The 15,781-nt window shown below is 39.2% G+C and overlaps 1 protein-coding gene and 1 pseudogene across 4 annotated transcripts in view; one reads left to right on the top strand and one right to left on the bottom strand.

The window, feature by feature from the left end:
• Positions 1–15,781, top strand: part of Fgf12 (fibroblast growth factor 12) — a 561,692-nt gene that overhangs the window by 400,384 nt on the left and 145,527 nt on the right. The gene's annotated exons all lie outside the window — the stretch shown is intronic.
• LOC114609398 lies at positions 13,821–14,213 on the bottom strand (annotated as a pseudogene).

The raw sequence follows: 15,781 nt of genomic DNA on the forward strand, positions 1-15,781 counted from the left end.
AGCTCCATTGCTGCTGCCTTTTGATTGGCTCCATCTGTTGCTAGGAGAAGTTGTGGATTCTCAGCAGCTGCCAGCCATGCAGTCATTTCTTAGCAGAGCCGAGGTTGAAAGTAGCTAGAAAAGGAATGTGTCCTTACCTGGCAAGGACATCCTTCCAGTCAGTGGCTTTTATTTTATTTTTTTGTCAGCTGGGCTGAGAGAATCCCTATTGATACATTTCATTATTTTTTATGAAGCCGCTGCTGCTTTTTCTTCTTCTTCTTCCTCTTCCTCCTCCTCCTCTTCCTCCTCCTCCTCCTCCTCCTCCTTCCCCTCCCCCTCCCTCCTTACTTAGGTTTGTTCAATTGCTGACACACCTTACAAATGAATAAGTAATTTCCAATTAATACCTAAAATTCAGAATTTGGTGTCTTTATTAGTAGGAAAGTAATTGCTGGTTAAAAGAAATACAGGCTATTAAAAAAAAAAGAAACACTGGGTACACACCATTTTCCTGGCAATTACAAAAGAAATTTAAAAAATGATTCCTTGGGATTGTGATAAAAGAATGAGAATTGTTCATTTGGAGTGACTTATGATGTTTAAAATTCTGTTTATCTGTACCCTGACTGATACATTGTCAGGGAAAGAACAGCATCATTTTCATCCTCCCCTTTCTTGCCTTTCTATAGTGTGCTGTCTGTCTGGGATGTTCTTCACTCTATGTGCTTAACTCATCTTTCCTGATTCAAGTGAGGTTTCATGCACAGGACTTCTGGCAATTTCCTCCACTAATGCTCATTTCTGAAACTTTGAATAGTAAACTGCCATTATAGTTGCCTTTTCCTATGGCTGTTTCCAATACTAATATGTTGAATGCCTATGATTCAAGGGTCATATTTGATGAATTTTTGAAATGTTAGCACTTAGAACTACATCTAGTTCCTAGTAGACACCACTTCTTAATGCCCCCAATCCCCTGAACAATAGCCCTGAACTGTTCAGTAAGTTCACAAGTTCATTAATGTAACATATTTTTTCTACATCTCTAAACAGCTCATTTTAGTCTCAGATGTCTCAAAGGCCAGGCTTAAAAGTAAAAACAGAACAAATAAATCACCACAACAATGCTGTAAATACAGCTCTGGCCACTGGAAGATCCCAACTGCCCCCAGTCACATCCACACTTGGAGACATTCGAGCAGTTTCTAATTATGGTGTGTGGTACATGTAGCCTGGTGTTTAATGCGGATGGGAGGTCAAACAGTTGAAAGGCTTACGGGCTCTTAGACAGATGTGAAAAGAAGGGTACCAGAAGGGATTTGATATGCCCGGAGCCGCCCAAAGGGCAGGTGACTGAACTCTACTTGACCCCCACTGGCTTTCTCTTAGATTTCTTTCCCCTTCTCACTTGATCTTTTTCTGCCAAGTAAGCATTGTGCTCAATTTTGTGTTCTCCATAAAACTTTCCTAGTCTTGCATTTTGTCGTCCAGTAAATATTGAAATAAAATTGGTTTTCTCTCCCTGTTTTCACCTCATTCTGTTCCTTACAAAGGGGATCGATGAGAACAACCATCTGTCCCAGACACCCATTGAAAGAAGAGGCTGCTGAATCCCTTAAGAATTAAGATGTGAAAGCTTGTCAGCCGCTTCCCCCTGTCTCTTACTGTCACCATTCCCCTCTTTCCTCAATTCACTTAACCTCTTCTCCAGGTGAAGAATCCACCTGTTTTCATCTGGATGGTTGAGAACGCTAACCAGTCTCAATTCTAAGCAACATTTGCCTCTTTTCCAGACTCCAGAATCACAGTCAAGCTGTTTGGAAATGGAAGCAGATCATGGGAGAGTGTACTTGCTAATCACCACATGAATATCCTAATGTTTTTTTTCTCCCCTTCTTCCTTTAATCTTTTCTACATTATTGAAAATTGAATGCTTGTATACAATGAAATATGGTCATATTTTCTTCCTCCAACTTTTCGCATATCACCCTCAACACATCCTCCGAATACCCAGTCGTTATAACCCACTGAATACAGAGAGTGCCCACAGTACGTGCACAGGTATGGGACAAGCTAATGGAACATGGCACTCTCACTAGCAGTTACATACTCAAAAACGAGTGATTTTTGTTTCTAGGAAATATCAGCCATCCAGAGCTTCCTAAGAAAGGGGTGGGACCTGGAGGTCACCTACTCATCTGGGCCAGATTTTTATCTGGCTTGACTTGGCACAGCTACTCCAGCTGCTGTGCATTCAAGAGTGAAATAGCCACATCCTACCCAGAAGACAGCAGTTCACAGGCTTCCCTATCCACAGACTCTCACATTCTTTCTGCTTCCTCTTGCAGTTGAGAAGGGTTTCACATAGATGTCACATAGATGTGAGCACTCAGTCTCTTACCTTGAGTACTTTGAACTGTTTTGAGTCTCTGTAGTAACTGCTCTCCACTGCAAAAGAAAGCTTGTCTGACAACAGTTGACAACAGTCTAAGTCTATAGGGCATAAACATTTAGAAGGCAGTGTGGCAGCATGTTCACTTACCAAAATAATAATCAAAGATTCTAGTCTAGGATCTTTGATCTCCAAGCCATGGGATTCCAACTAGGGCTACAGTACCAGTCATGGAATTCTATCTTGTATAGCAGGCCTGAGATCTATGCAGAAAGCAGTTGCGACACTATTGTAGCTATGGGCAAGAGAGGATTGCAGCATAAGAGGTTGTATTCTTAGTGAGACCATTGATGTGTTTTCTCCCTAACAGCCTGCATGGCATCTTCCAGTACCTTGAAAGCTAGAAAGCAGAGAAATTTCCATTGAATTTGGCTTCTCTATGTCTTGCAACTGAAGTTACTTCTCCCCTTGAAGTCTGGCTTCTCTTTCTCTCTTTTTTAATATGTTCATCTTTAAATTTTAAGTAAAATATAATCATATAATCTTCCTTTCCTTTTCTCCTTCCAGCTATCTCCCATTGTCCCCTCTCTCTAATCCGTCCAGCCTTCCTAATTCCCTTTCAAATTCAGTATCATTTCCCCTAATTATTGTTGCTTTGTATACATACTCTCTCTCTCTTTCTCTCTCTCTCTCTCTCTCTCTCTCTCTCTCTCTCTCTCTCTCTCTCTCTCACACACACACACACACACCACACCACACACCATATATACTATTCTTTTTCTCCAAAGTATTAATATGATTTGTGAATCTTGTATATATTTTTTTTTTGCTTAATGCATTTTCCTGTGTGGAAGGAGATTTGTAATGTTTCGTGCCACTGTGCACTCATTGCCTTTGACATGATACCTGACATTAGTCAATAAATTTCACTTATTAGGTGTGGTGATTTGAATATGCTTAGCCAAGGGAGTGACACTATTAGGAGGTATGGCTCTGTTGGAGAAAGTATGTCACTGTGGGTGTGGACAATGAGACTTTCCTGCTAAACACGTGGGATCCAGTCTTCTCCTAGTGGCCTTCAGATGAAGATATAGAGCTCAGCTCCTCCTGCACCATGTCTGCCTGGATGCTGCCATGCTCCTGCCTTCATGATAATGGACTAAACCTCTGAACCTATAAGCCAGCCCCAATTAAATGTTTTCCTTATAAAAGTTCCCTTGGCCATGGTGTATGTTTACAGCAGCAAAACTCTTAACTAGCACACTGGGTGGATATTAATAGTTAGCAGTAGTTAGTAACTATTTCCATATTTACTAAGCAAATATTCAATGGGTTGCAAGATGAAAAAAGTATTAGGATCTATAGAGCTAATCACAGAAAGATTTGACTCTAGGTCTCATCTTTTTCTCAATTCATAAAGTCATGTTTATTGTCTCTTTTCCTCTAAGTACTTTATTTCCAGCTGAATTCCCTTGGGCTTTGAGCATCTTACTGACCATCCTCACAGGTTGTGATGTCTCTTTTGGGCCCAATTACATTTTGGTATGTTCCTGCATTAACCAATTTCTGGACCACTCTCAGAAATTCTTACCATTTCTAGAGACCATGATCACTTTACCAGTCTGGTGATATGTATAATTCTCCTTTCAAAAATATTGATATTTAGCATATAAAACAAATATGTATGCAAAGGAAATGAGAATTAATTATAATGAAAATTATACAATTCATGCTTTCAATAATCTCAGGACTGCCTTTCAGAAAGACCTAGGTTGACCAAAATTGGCTCCTTCTACCTCTCTTTCAGGACCTACCTTCAGACACTTGGAAGTGAGTAGACTGGTTATTTGTGACTCACTTGGTTACCTTTGAGCAAAACCATTAAGACCCTTTCCAAACAGTTCCCTTGATAAACTTTAAAACTGCATTAGTGAACAACTGCGGTCAGAGACCTGCTTCATCTAATGCCAAATCTGTTTTAAGCTCAGTTACATTTTCATCTCCTAACATTAAAATCAATCAATGTAGTTTGAAAAGTAACTGATGACCAGTGCTGGGAGAAGTGTTGTTTTGTTACAGATAATTCTAACCAGGGTACCTTGTCTTCAGCTGCTCCTGGGTACAGTACTTTCTGGTAACTAACAGCCGTATTCAAAATAGAGTGATTCTCTTTCCCAGGAACTATCAGCTCTCCAGAGCTTCCTGAGCCAGCACGAGCATGCTGGAGGAGCTTCCAATGTTCCCTAAGGCTTTGCATAAGTTCCTACTGGGTTTTGTAGGTGAGGAACAAAGACCATAGAGAAATAGAGGTCCCATGGGATGGGTGGAGTAGTGAGCACATAGTGGAACACAAAAGCATAAACAACTGGGGCAGCTTTGTGATTCTGATTCCGAGATAAGTTCTTTCAATTAAAAAAAAAAAGTTCATTAAATTCTGATGGGCTTTGAGCTGGGAGGTATAAGCTTACTTGCTGGTTTAGGCTTTGTTCCTTTCAGGTTGTATTTCCCCGTATAGCCTGTCATCATCTCACACTCTGAAAATCATGAACTCACTAGGAAATGTTTAATCTCAGCAGGATTCATTGAATCAGGTCTGTTTAGACATCCTTAAGAACCACTTTCTATCCTACTATCTTTTTTAATGCCTAGAAAAAAAGTTCAGGCAAGGTTGCAGTGGAGGGGGTTCAGGTGGTTTATCTAGGGGACTATGGAGCTCCATCCCTGGAATGAACTAAAAATTGATTGGCATGGAAAGACAGAAGACAGAAGATGAATATTCCTTCAGAGTAGGAGGGGACTAAAGGCTGGAATAGGGACAAGGATTCTAGATTTGGTATTTTATAGGACTCCTGGGTCTTCATTCTTCAACTATTCATCTTGTTTAGATTCCAGCCCCTTACCTTCTGACTTTTTATCATCACAGTGTCTTCTGGAAACAAGATGCCACTATCTCAGAGACCCCATTTTTACTTGTCTTGTCCCCCTACCCTCAAAGGTGTGTATTTGAAGTATTTCCATAGAGTTATTATGCTCATATATAAGTATGTATGGTGTAGTAATGGCCAATGTTTCAGCTCAACTCTATGAGAAACTTTAACTTTCCCACTTTGTGGATCCACTATTGGGAGAGGAAACAAGCTTAGGGATATTTAAAACATATGGATGAATAAGCTCTATCCAAAACCTTGATTAAGCTGTGTCTGTAACTGCAGCAGAAGCACACACATTTACATACAACCAATCTGTACGATAATCACAAGCTTTCGTCATCCAGTGTTTCAGTAGGGGGATTGAGCTTGAATCAGCGGAATGTAGTAAAAGTGATACAATTCCAGCTACAGAGATTAGTGCAAATTGGTGAGGATAGGAGAGTTGTCCTACATATTGGCCATTACTCAGTCTCTGGCACTCTACCCCAGCTATTCTTCCTGTCAAAGTCATGGTCATGCAAGTCAAATGAAACTTGCTTCTTTTAGGAAGTGTTCGAATTCTCACTCAACAAAAACTACCTACATGCTCCCACCCCTCTATGGTATGTAACCACTTTCAATTATTTAAAAATATTTATCTATCATCTATCTGTCTGTCTCTCTGTCTGTCTGTCTCTCTCTCTGTCTCTGTCTGTCTGTCTGTCTGTCTGTCTATCTGTCTATCTGTCTGTATATCTATCTATCATTTGTTTCTATCTGTCTATCTGTCTGTCTATCTGTCTGTCTATCTGTCTGTCTATCTGTCTGTCTGTCTGTCTATCACCTGTCTATCTATCTATCTATCTATCTATCTATCTATCTATCTTCTAATCTATCCATCTATCTATTTATTGATAACTCAAAGGCCAGAAAAGGGTGTCTGATCTTCTGAAACTGGACTTTCAGGTGGTTTTTGGGTGCTGGGAATCAAATCTCTGCAGGAGAAACCAGTGCTTTTAACTACTAAGTTATCTGTCTTGTTTTCTTTTTGAGATTTATTCTATGTATCATCTATCTCTCTATCTCTCTATCTCTATCTATCTATCTATCTATCTATCTATCTATCTATCTATCTATCATCTATCTATCTATCATCTATATTCTATTCTTCTCCTATATATCCTGACTGCAGCCTCCCCTCCATATGCTTCTCCCAGTCTTCCCCCCAAATCTGTCCTCTCCATCAGATCCACTGCTTCTCTTTTTCTCTTTAGAAAAGGGCAAGCCTCTTGGGGCTATGCACTGAATATGGCAAAACAAGATGCAATAAGACTAGGCACAAATCCTCTTATATCAAGCCTGGATGTGGCAACTCAGTAGGAGGACAAAGGTTATAAGAGTAGGTAAATGAGTCAGAGACACCCTCAGTCCCACTGTTAAGAGTCCCACAAAAAAACCCAATCTAGACAACCACAATGTGTATGTAGAGGACTTAGTGCAGACCCATGTAGACTCTGTGGTTGTTGCTTCCATCTATGTGAGCCCCTATGAACACTGCTTAGTTGATTCTGTGGGCCATGTTCTTCTGGTATCCTCTACCCCATTGGCTCCTATGATTCTTTCCTCTCCTCTTCGAAAAGGGTTGACTAAGCTCCACTTAATATTTTTCCAAGCTCCATTTAATATTTAGATGTAGATCTTTGTGTGTACTCTCATTGGCTGCTGAGGGACACCTCACTGATGATGATTGGGCTAGACACAGATCCTAGTTCTCTGGGCCATCCAGCTTCAGGATCCTGGCCTTCGATCTAGCCAGTGCTAGGCATGGGCTCCCTCTTGTGGTATAGGTCTCTAGTTAGATCAGTTATTGGGAGGATACTTCAATAAGCTCCAAGCCACACCATTGCTTCACCACATTTTGCAGACAGGACAGGTTGTAGGTTGAAGGTTTTGTGGTTGGGTTCTGCCACTAGAAGCCTTGTTACAGAAAAAAGATGATTCAGACTCTGTATCCACCATTACTAGTTGTGTTTGCTAGGGTCATCCTCCAGGTAGTTTCCATTGCACTAAGTTTCCACATTGCTCAACTCCAAATGCTCCCAGTTAGAGACGTAGCTCCTGTATTCTTTCTATCCCCAGGTTCCTTCTGTTTCCATACCCGTCCACCCACACCTAGTCCACCCCCAGCATCTATTCTATATCTTCTGAGGGAAATTTATGTGTTCCCTTGAGTCCTTCTTGTTAGTCAATCTTTCTGTCTACTTCATTTTCAATTCTTATTTACCTGTTTTTAGTTCATTATAAGCTATGCAAAATACAGATATTTGCTTTCTTTCTTTTTTCTAAATAAATCAGTGTCCTGTAAATAGAATTTCACAAATGATGATTGGTTGAATAAATGAAGGAAGAAATTAAGCTAGGTGAACATTGATTTTTTAATTAATGATCTATGGTGTGAAGACTGGCCATAGCATGCCATGTTGTGTGTTCAGTAATGTGCTGAACTTGCACACTCATGATCTAACTTAACAATTATACTCTTCCTCCTCCTCCTCCTCCTCCTCCTCCTCCTCCTCCTCCTCCTCCTCTCCCTCCTCCTCCTCCACCACCACCACTACCATGTCCTCTTCTTCTTTTTGCTAAAGCATGGATTTCCTGAAAAGTTAGAATTCTACCGTTTTTGAGAGTGTATGGCGAAAACTGTGGCTCTTACATGTCTAAAACTCTGGGACATAGAAATGAGCTTTATGTGACCAATACAAACAAGCAGTGTGATTTGCTATCAGCTCCCAAAGACATGACAGTGAGCCATGTCAAAGCAACGCTGTTCATTTCAGCAACACTAACGATTCTATTTCTGTCTTCTCAAAACACCAGATTCTGTCATTTTTTGTCTTATCCAAGCCATGTGTTGCTTGAAGATTTTAATTTCTATTCATTACTCATTTTTCCTCAAGCAAGTATTATAAAGATTAGTTACTATAAAGACATGTATAGACTCTGAGTGGTGGTGTTATGCTGTGGGCTATGTCAGTAAAACATATTAACAAAGACGCCTTTTGCTAATGTCTGCTCTGATGTATTAACTCCTTGCTATTGTAAAGTACTCTAGGAATCCCTATATAGTCTTTTCTGTTAATATGTGAATTGGCAATTAAAAATAATTATATTGCAGTATTCCTTGTGATGCCAATCAAGCAATTGGCATTGAACAGCACAGAATGTGACCTTTGAATTCTAATTGCTCCAGAGTATGCAATTCTCTTGTCAAAGTATTACATCTGCACCAGTGTAGCAATCTAAATATGGCTACTCTCTTTTAACACTTTGGTTTATAACATATTTTTAGGCTAGTGAATGAATCAACCCTCTTTGAGGGCTGTGACTCAGAGAGTGGAGAATTCTAGCCAAATCTCTTTTTTGAAATTTTTAAATATTAAAGCAGTTATACCTATTCTTTGAGTCTAGTACTTTTTCTTGATTGTGTCATTCATTTGAATTTTTAAATATTAAAGCAGTCATACCTATTCTTTGAGACTAGTACTTTTTCTTGACAGTAAGTGTGACCTGGATATAGAAAATATACCATAAAACACAGGAAAATGCTAGCAGTGTTGCTGCTGTGCTCAAAGAAGTCTGAATAACAAACCTCCACAAAGCTGTTTGGAAGTAGGGAGGTTATCCCACTTAGGGGCATTCTGCTGACCAGTTTAATTTTATTCTTTGTGTAAATGTATTTGTAAGCCTAGATAATCTGGGTTTGGGCTATAAGGTGTTCAGAAATGATAGCATCACTGAAATAAGAGGATTAGACTACATACACTCAATATTTCCTCTTATTTTCTTATGAAATATGAAGTGTAGACTGTTAAGTTCCTTGTTTTTAAAGTTTCAAAACAACATCAAGTTCTCATGACATTCCCTGAAGAATTATAAAATCTTGATACGAGAATTATACATTACATATATGCATTATACATTATACATACAATGTATAATGTAATTATACATTACATATAAACTTCAAAAAGGTAATTGTTTCATTTGCTCTGAAGACTTCAAATGGTTCTTTTTTTAAAAAAAAATAAAGAAGCAGTGGAACTTTTAGGTAAAAGATAAATCAGTGTCATGTTTTGAGACTTCCTGTTTCTTAAGTTAATGGCAAGTTTTAAAGCTTTGTTTTTAAAGTTAAATGAAATATAACTATTGCAATGTTTACAATCAGAATTATGCTGAAATAGCTGTCAAACATGGGAATGTTTGTGATAAAAATAATCCCTTCACAAGCTTGACTTTGACAAATATTTTAAGGGAAGAGTTATTTGATTTCATGGTGGTGTTTCTCAAAGAGCAAAACCAGATTTGTCTTTTAAAGCAAACATTCTAGGTTGGCATAGTTTTTCTGTAGTATCCTGAGGAAGCACTTCATTAGCATCTAATCAATACTGTCCTGCTGTGATTATATCCTGCTCCTCTTAGCTGGACAGAAAATTGGGAGAGAAACGTAGGTGTTAATCTGCTGTCTCCATACCTGGATAGTCTGTGTTTGGATCATTCTTAAGTGTAACACATTTACTAATTTTGAGGTCTTGCTTCTGTTGAGCAGCAATTCAGGAGAATTGACATCTAAACTTTGTTCTGTCATAGAATGGTCATCACAGTTGAGTGAAACCCAACAGGAGATGCCTGTTCTGCAGTAGGTTCTAGATATTTAGAATGTAGAAATGTTTCCATAATTACCACATCGTTTTATAGTGTGTTGATAAGTGAAGTTGGAAAGAAGAAACCAATTTCTGTTCCATCCCTACCATTGGCCTGTGCAAAATACACAGAGCATTTCCAGGAGGACCCAAGACATCTGTACAGTGGGAAAGGTCTGTCCTGGTAAACTGGAGTGAGGTGAAAGTGAGAGCAGGTCAAAGTGTGAGGGATTGAGGCAGAGTTCTGCCTTTTCTTCTGTAGTACTTTCAGCCTTACACTCTCAGATTGTGATAAAATGTATCTTTCATTTGGAGCCCTTCTCCAACACAGTAAAATATTTAACTTGCAGATGTCAGTTTATATTATTTAAAGATAAAACCCATGACGAATATGTGGATATTTTTTTGTCCCAAGGCACTAAGTTTCTTGACTATTTCTGTAGTCTCTGTGTCTGAAGAAGTCATCTTCCTGGTAAGTAGCATGTCTGTTGAAATATTTTATCTGTCATGGTTACCCAGTTAGATTAGGTACCTTGCCTTTACCAATTTATAGATTGCCTTTGCATGCCCTGTTTTTTGAGAGTTGTGAAACGTTTCATCCTGTAGTTGTTATTTACTTCACACTAAAATACAGTAGAAAGACCAGGAAGAAAGAAAACAAATCTAAAATGTCCAAAGATAATACAATGTGTTTTTAAATAGAATCTCTTAGACTCTAACTTGTAAGTGAGAGCATTATTCAGCTTTCTTTTTAGCTGATGTTCATAGGTCTAGCAAACAATGTTCTTTTCTTGTCTAGTGAGATAGGATGCTGCATATTTAAAGGAGAAAGAAGAAAGAGTTTGTGAGCCACCCATATTCAGTTGCTGAAATGCTAATTTGCCAAGTGCTGGTTTTCAAATGCCAGGGCACTGGTTAGTAATTATGTTCAGAGGGCTCTTGTGAGTAGGATGGGATTTCTTCCTATGGAGACCTCAGAGACTTAGCTGTACCTGCCTATCAGATGAGAAACCCAGCTATGAATCAGACTGAACACTCCCCAATTCATAAATTATTGTCACCTCGTCATGATGGGCTTCCACGTCTCTGGAAATGTGAGATGTAAAACTGTGTTTATTCAGTAACCATTTATCCAGTACATTTTTGTAAAAGCATTGCTAACAGATGGTATTAGGATGAGGAGAAAGAAGGAAGTCCCCAGGAAAAAGCAAAGTCAGGGAAGTATTAAATATGCACTTCAGCTCCTTCCATACAGAATAAGCAAAGCCTGACGTGGACAGCATCCCCACCTCTCTAATTAATCATGAGTGACAGTCTAGTGTGTTGGTCTTGAAATATACAGGCTACCGAGTCATTGTACCCCTAAATTCTTCTTTACCAAACTCACAAAATTGGTCCATCTTTTTTTTTAATACACAACATTTCAAACAAATGTAAAATCAAAACATTAGAGTAATTCGAATAATTCCCAAATCAAATTCGTTTGGGGTAATATGTGGTGGTGGATGCTATGCTGAGTTTTATTTAGAAAAAGTTATAGAAATTAGGTTAGAGTTTAGCAGCAGAAGTCCTTTGATATTAAGACGTCATTTTTTCATCTGTTAAAAGCAGTAACATGTCATTTTTTGAAACAATAATTTTGTTTTCTAACAGAAAGTGGTTTTCCTTTTCTTCCACACTTTGCTCTTCTGTTTTCTTCAGAAACACAAAAGCCTAGGATTAGATTAGCTCATGAAAACTATGACAGATTTAAATCACGTTCCTCTCACTATGCCCCTTTCCTTATCTGCTTGGGAAAGGAACTTAAATGAAATTCTGAGAGGATATGTGATGAAAATTATTTCTCATAAAGTCAGCCGAGAAGATTTTCAAAATTCTCAATGGTAAGAAGAGATAGAGGTCAGTACAGAAATATTGAAATGCCTGTTTGATCATTCTGGTTGGGTAGATTAATCACCTGGTTAAGGGACCACCACTCAGAAAGGTAGGATGACCCCTCATGAAGGTGGATCCATCCTAAACTGTTATAAAGAGATAGGAGGGATAATTATCCCTTTAATGAGATAATGTACTTTTCCTTCCCAGAATCACATCACATCCCCGAGAACACTAACCTACACAGCCACATCCATGCAGAATTGGCTTCAGGCTGTCTCCGAGACTTCCCTCCCTACCATGTGGCTGACCTCCATGACTATTTAACTTGAGTGGAATGTCCCTTTTACTTTTTCTTCTCTACCTTTTTCCTTCTGGTAGATGCTGAGATTTACAACTTTCCCATATCTGAATTCTTTTATCAAACACTAATAAATGATCCTTGAATCAAAACAAATCAAGAGGAAAGAACTACCTAAAGGCTCTATTTTCATTTATTAAGGCAATCAACTAGAACTGGGAGTGATTTTAAAAGTAATCAAACCACTTATACATATGCTTGTTGCTCTAAAGTAAATTATTATTATTTTCTTTTAACAAAATTAGAAGGGAAAGATCTTGATTGATGGAACATATTGTTTTCTGTCTCACAACATGATACCAGAAGGATGTGGGAATACCAAAAAATAAAATTGATACTTGGCCCAACCCAAAGGTGAAAACAAGCCTCAGGTTTGGCTGAAGTTAGTTAGATGGATCTGAGTGAAGCCCCCACACAGTCATGTCTATCATGCTGAGAAGACTGCTTCTGAGACTGACAGTGATGGACATTAACCTTAGCATGGGGCAAGCTGGCCTCCTGTTTGAATTTTAACACTATCATACTTTCATTGTATGTTTCATGCACATAATTTCAGGTCTGCCTGTGTATTTTCAGCTTCCTCTCTATTTCCACTTAAGGAGCATTTGAGTTGGGATAGACACATGGTTCCAATGTTAATTTGAGACAAATATTGCCAACAATAGCATACTTTGCTTTTATCAGGACTTTGGGGAAATACTTTTTTGTTTCTTCTAATTAAGATTCACAATCTGTTATACTAGGAGCTTATTAACAAAGGTCAGATAATTTTAGTATTTTGCTACAAACCTTGGGATAAATGAATTTCTATGGATAATTTACTCTCAAATGCCTGTTTTCCTTTACATGATTCTATAAATTTCTCATAATTTATACCTAATGTCATATGCATTTTTATCTGTGTTAGTAAGCCTTTACTTCACAAGCTGATTATTTGAGGAGAAAGTTAAGTTTTTCAAGTAATACCCTGAAATATCCGTTTGGCTATAGTTTCAAAAAACCTTCTCAATTAATAATCTATAGGATAACCAATACATTGAAAGAGGTCCATATATATGATTCTTTTTTATATTCATATCTATATATCTATATCTATCTGTATGGTTCTTTTGTACTAAGAATCACTTCTAATTAACAGAATCAAATTACCCAATGACCATAAAAACCTCTTATGAAGGGCTATAATAATGTAATGTTATTTAACAAAGAAAGTCTAATCAGAGTGGCATACAGAGGTGAATACACATGCACAAATGTGTAGGCATGTCTGTATTGCTACATGTATTATCTATTTGCACATGCACATTTATTTGTTAGTGTGTGTGTATATGTGTGTCTGTATTAGTGTGTGCAACGTGGTCAGAAGATAGTCTTGTGGAGTTGGTTCTTTCCTACATTTACAAGAGTTTTGGGGATTGAAATTAGACTGTGATGTTTTTGTGGCAAGCGTTTTACCTACTGAACCGTCGCACCACCCCATACATTTGGAAAGCAAATAATATTATAGTTTACTACACCAGGATTAGGTTTTTTTTGTTTTTTGTTTTTGTTTTTTTTTTTTTTTGGAGGCAGTACTGCAACTTTATTTGACATTCAGCAGGTTAGTTCTCATCCACATTGACCATCTGTAGATTTTTGAATGTGGTAACAGGGACATAAGTTACCAACGTGTAGAGCTTGTTTGGTGAATCCTCATCTTCATTACGTTTTCTGGACAAACGTACTCGGATGCGATATGGAACATTCTTTATTCCCTTGCCCCAGAAGGCTTTATTGAACCTGGTGTCAATGCGCACATCTGTAGTCCCCATTTCCTTCATGGCAAACTTTCGAATTTCTTTGAGTGCCCGAGGAGCACGCTTCTTGAAGCCCACTCCATGGATGCGCTTGTGAATGTTGATGGTGTATTCTCGGGTCACCACCTCGTTGATGGCAGAACGGCCCTTTTTCTTCTCGCCACCCTTCTTTGCCAGAGCCATTCTGCTGGGCCCAAGTTGGAAAAGAAGGGCGCAAGGAATTGTGGGATGGAAAGTAGCCTTACAACTCACCGGGATTAGTTATAAGAAACCAAAATTGTTAACGATGTTAATAAGGACACACCAGTACCTACGTGGTATATTCTTATTTTTAAATACATGGTAATTTTAATAAAATGCAGTGTCTTTGTTGAATAGCTGGTGTTGTTTCTTAGTTTATCTCATAAGGACAAATGCTTCATGGTGTGCTGCAGGCTGAGGGTCTAGACTTAGGTGTAGATCTATCTCTGAAGGGTAACTCTATAAAATTCTGATACTGATGCCACCTCATTGGGTTGTGGTAAGCATCAAGTAAGATTTAATCCTACTGAGAAATAAATGGTGACATGACCACTGACTGGACAAGTACACAAATGGTAGGCTATGTAGGGTTTTGAGTCCCATATCCACTCTGCCAATGGGCATGGCCGCTCGGGGAGGCGAGACTTGGGAATTTTGACTGCGCTTACCCCATACAGGTGTGGGCTGTAGTGAAGCCCCGGAAAACCGTTCTGGGGGTAAGAAAGCGCTGTCTGAGGCCCGGGACATCCAGAGATAGCTCGTGGGTCCCTGACCTGCAAAGAGGCTGGAGCCATATGGTTCTCAGGCTCTTGGACACCCGGGTGCCGCTGGGAGCTTCACAAGAGCTGAGGACGGAGTAGGGGCCAGAAGGCTAGATCTAGCCAGGGGCCAGGGAAAAAGCAGGGGTGAAGTGGGGTTGGGTGAGGGGAGGGTGAGAGGAGGGCTCTGGCTGGTCCCATGGTGATAGTCCTTGGCTTGACTGCCTGAAGGCTTGGCTTGAGCTTGGTCACGGTTGGAAGCACAGAGAGGCCTTCTGCAGGAGATTAAACGGTAGCTGTATAGCCTTCTCCATGTCTCTCCAGAGTGGGTCCTGATGAAAAGAGACAGTCCGTGGTTTTAAGGCATTTATTGCCATGGTAGAAAGTGGATATGTAAAACCCATACCACACTTCTCAGGGTGGGCCTGAGATTAAATACCTTTTGCAGGGAGGAATGTCTGGGAAGGAAAGCTCATTGGCTAAGTCTTTCAGGTCTCTATGTACATCATTAGCAGATCTGTCTTGAGCTCTAGTTGTGGAGGGACTTGGGGCCCTACTGTTATGTGACTGATGGCCACAAATCTGGGGGGTGGAGTGGGACTGCAGCTAGTGACAGGAGCTTGGTGCTCAGGAGCATGCAAAGCTCCTATCATCCCTTCAGGGTTTCTGAGGCTTCTAGCCTTAGCTCAGCCAGCGACTATGCTACCTTCCAGGGTCACACAAGACTATATTTGAAAATGGCAGATTTTTATACTTTTTGGAACATATTCAGAGCTGAGGAAGGATATCCCCCCAATACCCATTTTGGCAAAGAGCCTAGGACATTATCAGCAAAAATTCTTTTATAAGAACTTACATAAAGTACCCCATAATTACTAAAGTAGTAACTGATTCTATTGTAGTCATCTTGGGATTTGGCTCTGGCATTATTCAAGAGGCAGTGGTGGTTTTTGCATGTCTATCACTTGCTTATCGAATCATATGGAT

This window comes from Grammomys surdaster, unplaced genomic scaffold (assembly GCF_004785775.1).
Source record: "Grammomys surdaster isolate TR1022 unplaced genomic scaffold, NIH_TR_1.0 125956, whole genome shotgun sequence".
NCBI lineage: Eukaryota > Metazoa > Chordata > Mammalia > Rodentia > Muridae > Grammomys > Grammomys surdaster.